The sequence below is a fragment of the Balaenoptera borealis genome (assembly GCF_965194805.1).
Source record: "Balaenoptera borealis genome assembly, chromosome: 6".
NCBI lineage: Eukaryota > Metazoa > Chordata > Mammalia > Artiodactyla > Balaenopteridae > Balaenoptera > Balaenoptera borealis.
Window position 1 is genome coordinate 52,465,835 of NC_138863.1, and position 16,481 is coordinate 52,482,315.

Here is a 16,481-nt window from a genome sequence, read left to right on the forward strand (position 1 = left end):
AAAAACATATGATCAACTCAATCGATGCAAAAAAAGCACTTGACAAAATTCAACATCCACTTATGACAACAATTCGCAACAAAGTGGCTAGAGAGGGAACATACCCCAACATGATAAAAGCCATAAAACACAAACCCACAGCTAAGATTATACTCAATGGTGAAAACCTAAAAGCTTTTCCTCTAAGATCAGGAACAAGACAGGGATGCCCAATTTCACCACTTTTATTCAACATGTTGATAGTATCCAAAGTGCTAGTCACAGCAATTAGGCATAATAAAGAAATAAAAGGCACCCAAGTTGGAAAGAAAAAAGTAAAACTGTCACTATTTGCAAATGACAAGGTATTATATGTGGAAAAACCTAAAGACTCCACACACACACACACACACACACACACACACACACACACACACTATTAGAACTAATAAACAAATTTAGTAAAGTTGCAGAATACAAAATCAATATACAGAAATCTGTTGAGATTGGATCAAGATGGCAAAGTAGAAGGAAGTGCACTCACTCCCTCTTGCAAGAGCACCGGAATCAAAACTAACTGCTGAACAATCATCAACAGGAACACACTGGAACTCACTAAAAATGATACCCCACATCCAAAGACAAAGGAAAAGCCACAGTGAGACAGGAGAAAGGGCACAATCACAATAAAATCAAATCCCATAACTGCTGGGTGGGTGACTCACAAACTGTAGAACACTTATACCACAGAAGTCCACCCACTGGAGTGAAGGTTGTGAGTCCCACATCAGGCTTCCCAACCTGGGGGTCTGGCAACGGGAGGAGGAATTTCTAGAGAATCAGACTTTGAAGGCTAGTGGAATTTGACTGCAGGACTTCAACAGGACTGGGGGAAACAGAGACTTCACTCTTGGAGGGCACACACAAAGTAGTGTGCGCATCCGGACCCAGCAGAAGGAGCAGTGAGCCCATAGGAGACTGAACCAGAGCTACCTACTGGTGTTGGAGGGTCTCCTGCAGAGGCGGGGGGTGGCGGAGGCTCACCATGGGGACAAGGACACTGGCAGCAGAAGTTCTGGGAAGTACTCCTTGGCGTGAGCCCTCCCAGAGTCCGCCATTAGCCCCACCAAAGAGCCAGGTAGGCTCCAGTGCTGGGTTGCCTCAGGCCAAACAACCAACAGGGAACCTAGCCCCACCCATCAGCAGACAAGTGGATTAAAGTTTTACTGAGCTCTGCCCACCAGAGCAACACCCAGCTCTACACACCACCAATCTCTCACATCAGGAGCCTTGAACAAGCCTCTTAGATAGCCTCATCCACCAGAGGGCAGACAGCAGAAGCAAGAAGAACTACAATTCTGCAGCCTGTGGAACAAAAACCACATTCATGGAAAGACAGACAAAATGAAAAGGCAGAGGACTATGTACAGAAGAAGGAACAAGATAATACTGCAGAAAAACAATTAAATGAAGTGGAGATAGGCAACCTTCCAGAAAAAGAATACAGAATAATGACAGTGAACATGATCCAGGACCTCGGAAAAAGAATGGAGGCAAAGATCAAGAAGATGCAAAAAATGTTTAACAAAGACCTAGAAGAATTAAAGAACAAACAAACAGAGATGAACAATATAATAACTGAAATGAAAAATACACTAGAAGGAACCAATGGCAGAATCACTGAGGCAGAAGAATGGATAAGTGACCTGGAAGACAGAATGGTGGAATTCACTGCCATGGAGAAGAATAAAGAAAAAAGAATGAAAAGAAATGAAAACAGCCTAAGAGACCTCTGGGACAACATTAAACACAACATTCGCATTATAGGGGTTCGAGAAAGAGAAGAGAGAGAGAAAGGACCCGAGAAAATATTTGAAGAGATTATAGTCGAAAACTTCCCTAACATGGGAAAGGAAATAGCCACCCAAGTCCAGGAAGTGCAGAGAGTCCCAAGCAGTATAAACCCAAGGAGAAACATGCCGAGACACATAGTAATCAAATCGACAAAAATTAAAGACAAAGAAAAATTATTGAAAGCAACAAGGGAAAAATGACGAATAACATACAAGGAAACTCCCATAAGGTTCACAGCTGATTTCTCAGCAGAAACTCTACAAGTCAGAAGGGAGTGGCATGATATATTTAAAGTGATGAAAGGGAAGAAACTACAACCAAGATTACTCTATCTGGCAAGGATCTCATTCAGATTTGACAGAGAAATTAAAATCTTTACAGACAAGCAAAAGCTAAGAGAATTTAGCACCACTAAACCAGCTCTACAACAAATGCTAAAGGAACCTCTCTAACTGGGGAACACAAGAAAAGAAAAGGACCTACAAAAACAAACCCATAACAATTAAGAAAATGGTAATAGGAACATACACATCAATAATTACCTTAAATGTGAAAGGATTAAACGCTCCAACCAAAAGACACAGGCTCGCTGAATGGCTACAGAAACAAGACACATATATATGCTGTCTAAAAGAGACCCACTTCAGACCTACGGACACATACAGACTGAAAGTGAGGGGATGGAAAAAGATATTCCATGCAAATGGAAATCAAAAGAAAGCTGGAGTAGCAATCCTCATATCAGATAAAATAGACTTTAAAATAAAGAATGCTGCAAGAGACAAGGAAGGACACTCCATAATGATCAAGGGATCAATCCAAGAAGAAGATATAACAATTATAAATATATATGCACCCAACATAGGAGCACCTCAAAACATAAGGCAACTGCTAACAGCTATAAAAGAGGAAATCGACAAAAACACAATAATACTGGGGGACTTTAACACCTCACTTACACCAATAGACAGATCATCCAGACAGAAAATTAATAAGGAAACACAAACTTTAAATGACACAATAGACCAGATAGATTTAATTGATATTTATAGGACATTCCATCCAAAAACAGCAGATTACACTTTCTTCTCAAGTGCACACAGAACATTCTCCAGGATAGATCACATCTTGAGTCACAAGTCAAGCCTCGGTAAATTTAAGAAAATTAAAATCATATAAGCATCTTTTCCAACCACAACACTATGAGATTAAAAATCAATTACAGAGAAAAAAATGTATAAAATGCAAACACATGGAGTCTAAACAATACGTTACTAAATAACCAAGAGATCACTGAAGAAATCAAAGAGGAAATCAGAAAATACCTAGAAACAAATGACAATGAAAAGACGATGACACAAAACCTATGGGATGCAGCAAAAGCAGTTTTAAAAGGGAAGTTGATAGCACTACAATCCTACCTCAAAACAAGAAACATCTCAAATAAACAATCTAAACTTACACCTAAAGGAACTAGAGAAAGAAGAACAAACAAAACCCAAAGTTAGTAGAAGGAAAGAAATCATAAAGATTAGAGCAGAAATAAATGAAATTTAAAAAAAGAAAACAGTAGCAAAGAACAATAAAACTAAAAGGTGGTTCTTTGAGAAGACAAACGAAATTGAGAAACCTTTAGCCAGACTCATCAAGAAAAAGAGGGAGAGGACTCAAATAGATAAAATTAGAAATGAAAAAGGAGAAGTTATAATGGACGCCACAGAAATACAAAGCATCATAAGAGACTACTACAAGCAACTCTATGCCAATAAAATGGACAACCTGGAAGAAATGGACAAATTCTTAGAAAGGTATTACCTTCCAAGACTGAACCAGGAAGAAACAGAAAATACGAACAGACCAATCACAAGTAATGAAATTGAAACTGTGATTTAAAATCTTCCAACAAACAAAAGTCCAGGACCAGATGGCTTCACAGGTAGATTCTATCAAACATTTAGAGAAGAGCTAACACCTATCCTTCTCAAACTCTTCCAAAAAATTGCAGAGGAAGGAACACTCCCAAACTCATTCTATGAGGCCACCATCACCCTAATACCAAAACCAGACAGAGATACTACAAAAAGAGAAAATTACAGACCAATACCACTGATGAATATACATGCCAAAATCCTCAACAAAATACTAGCAAACGGGATCCCACAACACATTAAAAGGATCATACACCATGATCAAGTGGGATTTATCCCAGGGATGCAAGGATTCTTCAATATATGCAAATCAATCAATGCGATACACCATATTAACAAACTGAAGAATAAAAACCATATGATCATCTCAATAGATGCAGAAAAAGCTTTTGACAAAATTCAACACCCATTTACAATAAAAACTCTCCAGAAAGTGCACATAGAGGGAACCTACCTCAACATAATAAAGACCATATACAACAAACCCACAGCAAACATCATTCTCAATGGTGAAAAACTGAAAGCACTTCCTCTAAGATCAGGAAGAAGACAATGTTGCCCACTCTCACCACTATTATTCAACATAGTTTTGGAAGTCCTAGCCATGGCAATCAGAGAAGAAAAAGAAATAAAAGGAATACAAATCGGAAAAGAAGAAGTAAAACTGTCACTGTTTGCAGATGACATGATACTATACATAGAGAATCCTAAAGATACCACCAGAAAACTACTAGAGATCATTAATGAATTTGGTAAAGTTGCAGGATACAAAATTAATGCACAGAAATCTCTTGCATTCCTATATGCTAACAACAAAAGATCAGAAAGAGAAATTAAGGAAACAATCCCATTCACCATTGCAACAAAAAGAATAAAATACCCAGGTATAAACGTACCTAAGGAGGTAAAAGTCCTGTACTCAGAAAACTATAAGACACTGATGAAAAAATCAAAGATGACACAAACAGATGGATATACCATGTTCTTGGATTGGAAGAATCAATATTGTGAAAATGACTCTACTACCCAAAGCAATCTACAGATGCAATGCAATCCCTATCAAAGTACCAGTGGCATTTTTTACAGAACTAGAACAAAAAAATCTTAAAATTTGAATGGAGACACAAAAGACCCCGAATAGCCAAAGCAGTCTTGAAGGAAGAAAACGGAGCTGAAGGAATCAGACTCCCTAGTTTCAGACTATACTACAAAGCTACAGTAATCAAGACAATATGGTACTGGCACAAAAACAGAAATACAGATCAATGGAACAGGATAGAAAGCCCAGAGATAAACCCATGCACCTATGGTCAACTAATCCATGACAAAGGAGGCAAGGATATACAATGGAGAAAAAACAGTCTCTTCAATAAGTGGTGCTGTGAAAACTGGACAGCTACATGTAAAAGAATGAAATTAGAACACTCCCTAACACCATACACAAAAATAAACTCAAAATGGGTTAGAGACCTAAATGTAAGACCAGACACTATAAAACTCTTAGAGGAAAACATAGGAAAAACACTCTTTGACATAAATCACAGCAGGATCTTTTTTGATCCACCTCCTAGAGTAATAGAAATAAAAACAAAACAAATGGACCTAATGAAACTTAAAAGCTTTTGCACAGCAAAGGAAACTACAAACAAGATGAAAAGACAACCGTCAGAATGGGAGAAAATATTTGCAAACGAAGCAACTGACAAAGGATTAATCTCCAAAATATATAAACAGCTCATGCAGCTCAATATTATAAAAAACAAACAACCCAATCAAAAAACAGGCAGAAGACCTAAACAGACATTTCTCCAAAGAAGACATACAGATGGCCAAGAAGCACATGAAAAGCTCCTCAACATCACTAATTATTAGAGAAATATAAATCAAAACTACAATGAGGTATCACCTCACACCAGTTAGAATGGGCATCATCAGAAAATCTACAAACAACAAATGCTGGAGAGGGTGTGGAGAAAAGGGAACCCTCTTGCACTGTTGGTGGGAATGTCAACTGATAACAGCCTGTATGGAAAACAGTATGGAGGTTTCTTAAAAATCTAAAAATAGAACTACCATATGACCCAGCAATCCCACTACTGGGCATATACTCAGAGAAAACCGTAACTCAAAAAGACACATGCAACTCAATGTTCACTGCAGCACTATTTACAATAGCCAGGTCATGGAAACAACCTAAATGCCCATTGACAGACGAATGGATAAAGAAGATGTGGTACATATATACAATGGAATATTACTCATCCATAAAAAGGTATGAAATTGGGTCATTTGTAGAGACGTGGGTGAACCTAGGGACTGTCATACAGAGTGAAGTAAGTCAGAAAGAGAAAAACAAGTATCATATACTAACGCATATATGTGGAATCTAGAAAAATGGTACAGATGAACTGGTTTGCAATGCAGAAATAGAGACACAGACGTAGAGAACAAATGTATGGACACCAAGGGGGGAAAGCAGGGGTGGGGGGCTGGTGGTGGGATGAATTGGAATATTTGGATTGACATATATACACTAATATGTACAAAATAGATAACTAATAAGAACCTGCTGTATAAAAAACAAAATTCAAAAAAAAGAAATCTGTTGCATTTCTATACACTAATAACAAATTATCAGAGAAATTAAGAAAATAATTCTATTTATAATTGTATCAAAAAGAATAAAATACCTAGGAATAGGTATTTTTTATCATTCATTGAAATACACTGAAAAGCATAAGACATTGATAAAAGAAATTGAAGATACTAGCCTATAGAAAGATATTCTATATTCATGGATTGGATTAACTAATATTGTTAAAATGTCCAGACTACCCAAAGCAATCTATACATTCAATGCAGTTCCTGTCAAAATCCCAATGACATATATTCAGCCACAAAACAGAATTAAATCTTGCTATTTTCAACAACATGGACAGACCTTGAGGGCATCATGCTAAGTGAAATAGGCTAGACTGAGTAAGACAAATATTAAATAGTACCACTTACATGTGGAATCTAGAAAACAAACAAAAATGAAAACAAACAAAACAAGCTCATAGATACAGAGAACAGATTAGTGGTTGACAGAGGTGGAGTGTAGGGGTGGGTGAAATGGGTGAAGGTGGTCAAAAGGTACAAACTTACGGTTATAAGTGAGTCATCGGGATGTAATGTACAGCATGGCAACTATAGTTAATAATACTATACTGCATATTTGAAAGTTGCTAAGAAATCAGATGTTAAAGTTATCATCACAAGAAAAAAAAATTCTGTAATTATGTATGGTGACAGATGTTAACTAGATTTATTATGGTGATCACTTTGCAACATATGCAAATATCAAATCATTATATTGTATACATGAATTAATACAATGTCGTCTGTCAGTTATACCTCAATAAAAAAGGGACTTGGTTAACAAATTAATATGTAACAATAAGATGAATACTAAATATCCATTAAAACATATGAGAGGGTCTTGTCTGGTGGCGCAGTGGTTACGAATCCGCCTGCCAATGCAGGGGACACAGTTCGAGCCGTGGTCCGGGAAGGTCTCACATGCCGCAGAGCAACTAAGCCCGTGCGCCACAACTACTGAGCCTGTGCTCTAGAGCCCGCAAGCCACAACTACTGAGCCTGCGTGCCAAAACTACTGAAGCCCGTGAGCCTAGAGCCCATGCGGCACAACAAGAGAAGTCACCACAATGAGAAGCCCGCACACAGCAACGAAGAGTAGCCCCCGCTCGCCACAACTAGAGAAAGCCCATGCGCAGCAATGAAGACCCAACGCAGCCAAAAATAAAAATAAATTTATTTTAAAAAAATGAGAGATCTATGATGATATAAACTATACAATATGAAAAGAAATTCCTACTATATTATAGGGCAAAAGACATAAACCACAAACAAAAGTTATAAAACCAAATACACTATTACAGTTTAGCTCACATCTATTGTGTGCTTACCACGTGTCAGGCACTATGGTACACACCAAGTGCTACATGTGCAAGTACACACTTAAGCAGGCACATACTCACAAATACATGTGTACACATGCATCAATCTTTTATTACCCTTGTGGAGCGGGAGTACTAGCGCAGAGGGCAGGATGGAAGGAGAGGGTTGACAGGTGGGGCTGTTCAAGGAGGATGAGGTTCTCTTACTACTACACAAAACAGTATTTGCTTGAATTGTTTTTACTATGCACGTTTTTTGCTTTATTATCAGGGGAAAATCAAAGATAGTTTCATCTTGAGAGAAAAAGAAATAGAAAAATATGATATTTTGTTAATTCTCAGAAAAATTATTCATTTATTTTCAAAAAGATTGTAGTTTTATGTGTGCTACTTTCCCAAATATAGTGCCTTTTTCATCTTTGTATCCCATATAGTTTCTTCACATGAACAGTATTAGTAAATGGTGGCTCCACTAAATGACAAGTTAGTCTCATTAGAAAGTCTTGGGAATGATAATGTTTTGTAGAGTGGCTCTAATTCTCAAGACATTGAGAAATTATTGCTATAAAATATGCAGTTTTTTAAATAAGTATTGATACTTCTCCATAATATACTTACTTCAAATAATAAAAGTAAAAAAAAAACAAAATAAATAAATAAATAAATAAAAGTACAGTTTTCGTTCTTGTGAATAAAGTATCTCTTTGGACATTTAATATTTCCAAAGATAAACATAGCTCCTTTTGGTGAAGAAAAGTTCAAGTAAATTTATAAACTACATAATATAAACAAACATATGTATGCATATACGTAATTTGGAAATCTTTAACATATATATTCTGAAACTGATATATTCTAAGATCATATAAGAAATATCATTTGTTTTACAAGAATGCCTGCAGCAAATGGTAAGCTATGCCATTTCTCCCATTATCCTGTTTTAGGATATACCTGGGCTCACAAACACATCATTAAAATGCTTGTCAAATAATAAAACACCTTGACTCTAGGGGCGGACTTATTCACCAAGATTGAAAATATAGAAAATGACCAAAAGGGGTCTTAAATTCAATTTCAAAATTCACAAAGAGTCACTGCCACAAGAAACATTTATAACCGAAGGCTTGACTTTCTGCTTGTCTGTATTGCTACCCTTTGCACCAGTTATGTTATGAAATATGACCACATCAACTCTGAGGTAGAAGATCATCCCATTCAATCAAATGAAATCAAATAACCTGAAGAGTTCTCACCCCTATGGGGTGGAGAATTGTCCTTCAACTGTCAGGTGGCCATGTGTCAAGGATCCTCTTGATTAAGACCTCCAGTATCTTTTGAAAAGAAATATCAAAAGCCGAATAGTATTATACTGCAGTCACACACAGAAATATGTGGATTTGAAAATCACAAATAAAGCAGATTGAAGGATTCATTATTTGACACCAAGTCAGACCACAAGAAGGCTACATAATTGAACTGTGTGAATTTTATTCTTCATGGAGTTGGCTTCATTGAGTTATATATTAATGGTAAGACTTTGGCTTTTGTCAAAGGATCCAACATGAAACAATACATTACTATTTTCACTTCAGGAATATATTTTTGAAAATGTGACCCATCCTTATCATGAAATGCCCTCTATATATATCCTCACACAAGAAATCCCTTGAACAAATCATTATTAAGGAAAACTTGGCCTGACCTGAATAGTTGCTATTTGTTTTTTCCATATAGATAATCAAAAAGTATAAATTGGACATATTCCTCTTTCTAATTGGCAGTCATGAATCTTAAAGATGAATTTGAAGCTCAAATTTGAAAGCTCCAAATGAAGTAATGATGTTAGTCCTAATGATATACAAAGACATACCCTCCCCATATAAACCCACACAGATACACACACATCCACACACATACTGATGACTTTGGCTTTCCTTTTTTTTTTCTTTTATATGCTAAAAATAAATCCTGATTCTTCTCTCCACTTACCATTTTTTAAGTTTTAAAAATAATTCATCTTTTGTAGGACAAAGAATGATATTCTACTTCTATCCTACTACTAGTAGTACTTCTACTACTTTCGGTACTATTATTAACCAACAATGATTTACTGAGCATTTACTTTGAGTTCAATTATCGGGTGAGCTAGCTATGGTCATTTCTGTATTACAAATGAAGCAAAGGGAGTTTAGAGGGGTTAAGTAACTGATCCACAGTGTCACCAATAGGAAGTGTCATATGCAGGTTTTAAACCTTGGTCCTAAATCTAATTTAATCCCATACGCAAACCACTGTGGTATATTGTAAATCTCAAACATTGTGATGTTAAAGAAACTAGTAAATTCTATCAGTGTTGACAGTGTGATTATTTGATATCATAAACAAAGACTTGTTATATATCAGTCCTTATTCTCCATTTTCAGTGACATTTGTATCTTACAAACACAGATTAATACTCATTGCAGTGATTAGAGGCCATGCCCTCTTCTATCTTTTTACTTTATATCATAACAATTCAGGAGTTCAGTTCACAGTTGTGAGAAAGGAAATTGCTAATGCCAACCTAAAAAAGACTACAACTTAAACAAAAACAAATTAATATTACTTACCTATTCTAGGCTGAAACACTATACTCCTAGTCTCCTTACTAACAAACTCATACTGCTTTAGACTCCAAAGTCAAATGGCTGAGAGAGATGTTAGAAGATTATAGTAAGTCTACCCTATGTGATTCCCCTCAGATCCTAACACCTAATTCTAAGCTGCCATGTATAAGGAGTGCACTTTATTACATTTGCCTTAACATAAAGTTAGTTTCTTTGCAATACTGTACTTTGAAAAATGGAACTGTGAATGGCAAGTAGAAGGTGGCCATCTACATTTCCTGCTAAGCATAAATTAGGCTGTGGATTCCTGGAATACTGCCATGGAGACAGGTGGTCCTCTACATTTTTATTCAGGGCTCATATTTCTAAGTGCTGAGAAACCACAATGATAGATGACATAAAATGCATGGCTGGATATTCAAGGAATTAGTTTAAGTCAAGTATTCATCAATTCTATCTTCTAACACTTGCTCTCTGGAGTTAGAAACAGAATTTCAGATGTCGTGGTCTATCAAGTCATGTCATGTTAGATCTCAAGGCTTTGTGTGGAATTTTCTTTAAGGTCTGCCCCTCATTTCCATAGGGAAATGAAGGCTGTTCTTATAAACACGAACCATAAAACTGGCAATTTAGACCCGTTTTCTCAGACTATTTATTAGCAAAATGAAACAACAGAAACCAGTTTTTAACCTTGCTTGCGCTACACATGTAGTGTGAAAATGTACTTTATTGCTTTACATGTATACCTTGATAACGTCAACAGTTTTCTTTACCAGTTACTTTTAGTGTTATAAAAATGAAGAGGTTATGAAAGTTCCATATATGCTCAATTTGTACAAGCCAAAAATCACTATCAATCACTCTATCATTCTGTCAATCACCATCGAGTCATGCCTTTTTTCTTAGTTTCCATATCTAATCAATCATATATGCTACTGATTTAACTTCCTAACAGTACTTCAAACCCATCCTTTTTCGTCACCACTCTCATGGCCATTGTTCTAGCTACCAACACCTCCAGTCCGATTAATTACCATGGTCTCCTAACTGGGTCTAGGTCTGTCCTCTTTCCATCCATCCTGTATACTACCATCACAGTGTTATTTCTAAGAGCCAGGCCTTAGAAATGCCCCTGCCTTGATTAGAATCCTTTAATAGCACCTCACAGGCTAAAAGGGATATATCCTAACTGCTTAGTAGGTCATGAAAGTCCCTTTAAAATCTAGCATCTGCATACCCTTCTAGCCTTACCCTCATCACTCACTCCATTCCTCCATAAAATGCTTTACGTTTAGTAGATAAGTATTAATAATTGAATTGTTTAAAGACACTCATACACAGAAAAGTTAAGTGACTTGTTCACTATCAGTACGAGCTTCTGTGGCTACCAAACATTTTTTTACTACTTTCTACATTCATCAAATCACAAAAGAGGTATTCAATTGCATTGCTCTTTACATAATCCATCCATTAGCTCACACTTTAAGGAGACAAATGTTTGTAGTCTTGAGTAAAATTTCCTCCTCCCTTCAGTAAGATAGATCATAAAAAGTGAATGGAAGTGGAGCCAGGCTCTGAATCAGGTTAGGAAGTTGCTCCTGTGTTCACATTGTCGATTAAAAACTTCCTCAATTTGGCATTTCACAGTATAGGCACATCTATTCAAACCATGTGCTGTGAGCCGCCTTGCATACGCTTCCCCTATGGGCTATTTCAGGAAAATTACCAGCTTTCAAGTGAGGTCTTGGAGTAATATGTGGGCTCCAAGCAACTGTGTGCTACTTTACCATGATCCCTTATGTCTTTGACAATTTGCAATTCTATAAATCACAACATAAATATAATTTTAAAATAATTTTATTCACGTGTTCCAACTCTCATAGGAAATTCCACTGTGCTTAATGCATTTAATAAATCATTAAATAAACCAAATGAAAGCAGAATGTGATATAAATAGACATGAACGGCTTTCCCTGGATGAAATTTAAGTTTACAAATGAGCCAGGAGACTTGACCAATGGGAAGGCAGCCAGAATGTCTCTGGGGGGAAAAAAGGCAATATACAAACAATTGCATATGGTTCAATGTTAAAATATCTCCTGCCTATTTCCCCTGACATATTGATACAACTATTTAGCCTAATAAATTTATGTTTCATTTATTCTGAATCTTAGAATGTTTTAATGTTACCCTTTGACAGGGATCATCATAGAGTAATAAGATTTCAGGCTCATGTAAGTCCAAAATAGTGAATTATGATTCTTCCTGCCTGAGTACTTTAAAGCTCTCTTTGCTTTCCCTCTGTTCTTACCAGCATCCCCAATATTTCAGGCATGTACAGTAAATTAAATATGATTCCTGCCCTTGGTATTCAGTGACAATATGTGTTGAAAATTAAGGCTTGTCTTTAATCTTCTCTTCAACCTTGAAATTGCTAATTCTGGTTTTGAAAAAGTTAAAGATATAGCTAATTTTGTCAATAGGTGTTATGAGTATCCTTGAGAATATCACTTTGAATTAATTTTATCAAAAAACATACACTATGCAGCACTTTATGGTAAAAGTAAAGTCACCGTGAACAAAAGATAGAATAATTTTCTCTGATTATATGAACAGAGAAGATTCAACCAATTTTCCTCTTTTATATCTTTAAATGATGTAATCATACCTATAAATTACTGAGCGGACAATAATGTTTAATGAAGAGAAAGAGAATATGGAGAAAAGTTTTCATTTTCCTGATACACTTTTTAAGTCAAGATTTTGCTATTTTGGTTGTATTTGGGATTGCAAGGCTCAGTCCTGGTTTAAATACAAACTAGTTCTCAGAGAGCTACCTAATCTCCACTAATCTTTGATTCCTTAATCTGGAAATTAAAAGGGTTGGACTGGACCATTTAATCTCTAAATGTTGCCTAAAGCCCCTTCTGCAGGGGCTTTAGCATTCTGCAATTTCATTATCCTTCTAGGACAGTATAATTTCTCAATTCCATTGTGCTAATTTTATACCTGTCAGAAATGTCTTATTTATTTTATTTACGGTTCAATGTTAAAAGGAACATTTTCTTTGCATGAACACTGAGGGAACGTTAACATTTTCCTATTATTCAGGAGGTAGAAGCACAACCCCAGAGAGACAAGATGCATTATTAAAACTCTTACAATTATTGTCACATATTTATTATGACCATACCTTGAGAATGGGGTATCTGAATACCCTATTTCTGATTGATAAGGAGACCAGTTATCTAAAGATTTTTTTAATTGTCTTTTTAAGGCAATAAAAAAAATTTAAAGACTTAAAATTGCCAAATATTTATGCAGTAGTTATTACCAAAAGATTCAGTGCTTTCAAAAAACATGGCCTAAGTAATCTTCACATCTGGAGTAGGAATAGGTTTCTTGTATGTAGCAATATGATGACACTAAAGCAACACCACTAAAGTAAAGAGAGCTACTGATTCTATGCTTAAGAACAGCAATTGAGTCCAACTACTTTCTACTGGATAATGAAGAAAATACTGTATAGTAGAAACTATCTCAGGATGTCTGCCCAGCCCATATCTTCTTCTTTGAGAAAACTTTCCACTATCACTTAGCAGCCATTTTTGTACTTTGCTCCCTGCCCACAGCTGACTGGACCAAGACTGGAAACCCTGCCGTAGCATAGTAAATCCACTGGCTGAGTTGTTACAGTCAATCTCCCAATAACTGGGTCAAAAGACACTAGCTATTTGGTCAGTAGCATTCAAGCTGAAAGGACATATAACCTAGGAATGAGTGCCATACGCACCCTAATGTATCAAGAGATGAAGGAGGGAAGGAGTACTATATTTCTACCCTTAGGTTGCGTTTAAATAAGTAAATAAATAAATAAACAAACAAACAAACCTACATCCCCAATAAATTCTCTTTAACTCAAATTTGAGTTGATCGTTATTCCTTCTAACAAATCCTTCCCTAGGACCCAATGACTCTCAACCCATTCCATGATTCTTTCCTTAAACTCTCTTTTACTGGTGTCTAGTAACTTATACCAACATTTGCAAAAGCAGATAAGGGTATAAAACAGTCATCTAGTCCCATAAATATAACTCTGACCAATTACATTTAATAAGATGTAATTTTTTTCTGCAAAAGATCGATGTCCTTCCTAGTCAACTTTGTGAAATAAAGTGTCCAGAGAGTGACCCTATGCAGAGCCTAGATTTTCCCTTTCCTCCACATTCTCTGCAGAAAGTAAGCTCTGGCTCTACTAGTTTTTATTAGAAAGTATCCATCATGAAAAAGTGATGGAAACTAAAACTGATTCATAAGAGTTTTTGTTATTTCTAATTATTTCCTAAGCCCAGGAAAGCACAGAACTACTTTAAAATGCTTTTTGCTTTGTAAATTTTAATAAATTAGCGTAAGAAATGGTTTAGCTTGCATCAGTTTTGAAAAAGGACAAGAATATTACTTCTGACTTCAACAATCGATTCCCTACTTTAAATCTTTTTTTCTGTGTATATCCTTCTGGTTATATGGGGACATATGGGTATATGATATCAACCAGAAAAGCAGAGCCAATAGGAATGACATAGAAAAGGGATTTATAATGGTGGTTTGACCTTACACAACTATGAGAGCAAGTTAAACAATCCTTGCAAGAATGCTGCTTCTACATCTGGTCAGTTGGGCCTGAAGTCGGCAGGACAGGCAGTAAGGAAGGAAAGATGGACCTGCATTAGGGAGGATTGACTGGAACCAAAGTCAGTCTCCCAGAGCCTCCAACTTTGACGATGTGAATGGCCAGCAGGAGAAGCTAGTCCTCTTCATCACAGAGCTCAACATGCACCTGGCCAGGGAGTCGAAGCAGCTGAAGATCTGGCAAGAGCTAAAGAAGCTGCAGGCCCACCATAGTCCCAGGCCAAAAAGGTGCACCAGCAAAGGAACGGCAACATCTGAGGGCTGCCAGCAGAGCACAGTGCCCTGAGCTGACCTTCCAAGCATAAAATAATATGCCTTTTGCCTCACTTCCACCTACCAAATCTCACACACAATGTCTCCTGCGTCCCACATTAACCTGGAAGTAGGTAGGCAGGGAAGTCTGGGAAATTCATTTCCAGCTTAGCTAAACTGACATAATGCAAATCCACCACCTCACCTCGGTTGTTACTTGCTAACATCCTCTTATCAATGAGGAGAAACAAACAAAGCCCAAATCTTATCTTCTTCATTTATTTGACAAGTTATTCTTATCTTGAAACAAGAAAAATTATAATATGGCCAAGTTTCAAGTTTCCAATTTTTTTCATCAAAAAATATTAACCTATGTCAATAGGTTAATAATTGATTAATGTTAATAATTAGTATTACTGAATCAAACTAAATTTGATTTAATTAGGTGCTTTGTAAACCACAACCTGGCACTTGACCTGAACCTTTCTTTTTATCCGTATCAGTGTCCCTTGACCATAAGGTTGAGTCCATATTTACTTCTCATTTTCTTTTTCTTCCCAGCTCTCTCTTGAGTAATTGCCAATAATGAACAACACAGTGCAACCTATGGGTACTTCCCATGACTCTTTAAATTGTTCAAATTGTAAAGAGAGGGTGTCTGATGACAAATAGCTTGGACTTCTAAAATACATATCCAAATGGAAACTATGTTACCAGAGTTGTTGTACTGCACTTGTTTGAAGGCATAAACATCGCACTTACTTTGTTTTATACTTCGGCTATTTGCAAAGCTTTTGTGGGTTATACAGTTCATTTTCTATGTAAGATAAACTTGTCTCCTACTATTAGTAGAGCTCTGTTTTCTCAAACACAGTTTCTTAATGTTTGAGAAGTCATGGGCCCTCATGAGAATGTATGAAAGCTTTCCTCTCTCTCCTCATAAAAATACAGATAAATATACACTGTATACAATTTTAGCAGTCAGGGAGGACCCTCTGTAGCCCATCTACAGATCCTCTGAAATACTCATAGACCCCAAATTAAGAAATTCTATCCTTGCTTAATGATGATAGTTATGAAAAGGAATGCTTGAAATCTCTAGGATAGTAATTCAAATGTATCATATTACATTGAAACACCCTTGCCAGGGGGATGCTTTTATCAGGTTTCTTTAAAGCCTACAAGCATATACTAGGCAATGATCATAACTCTGA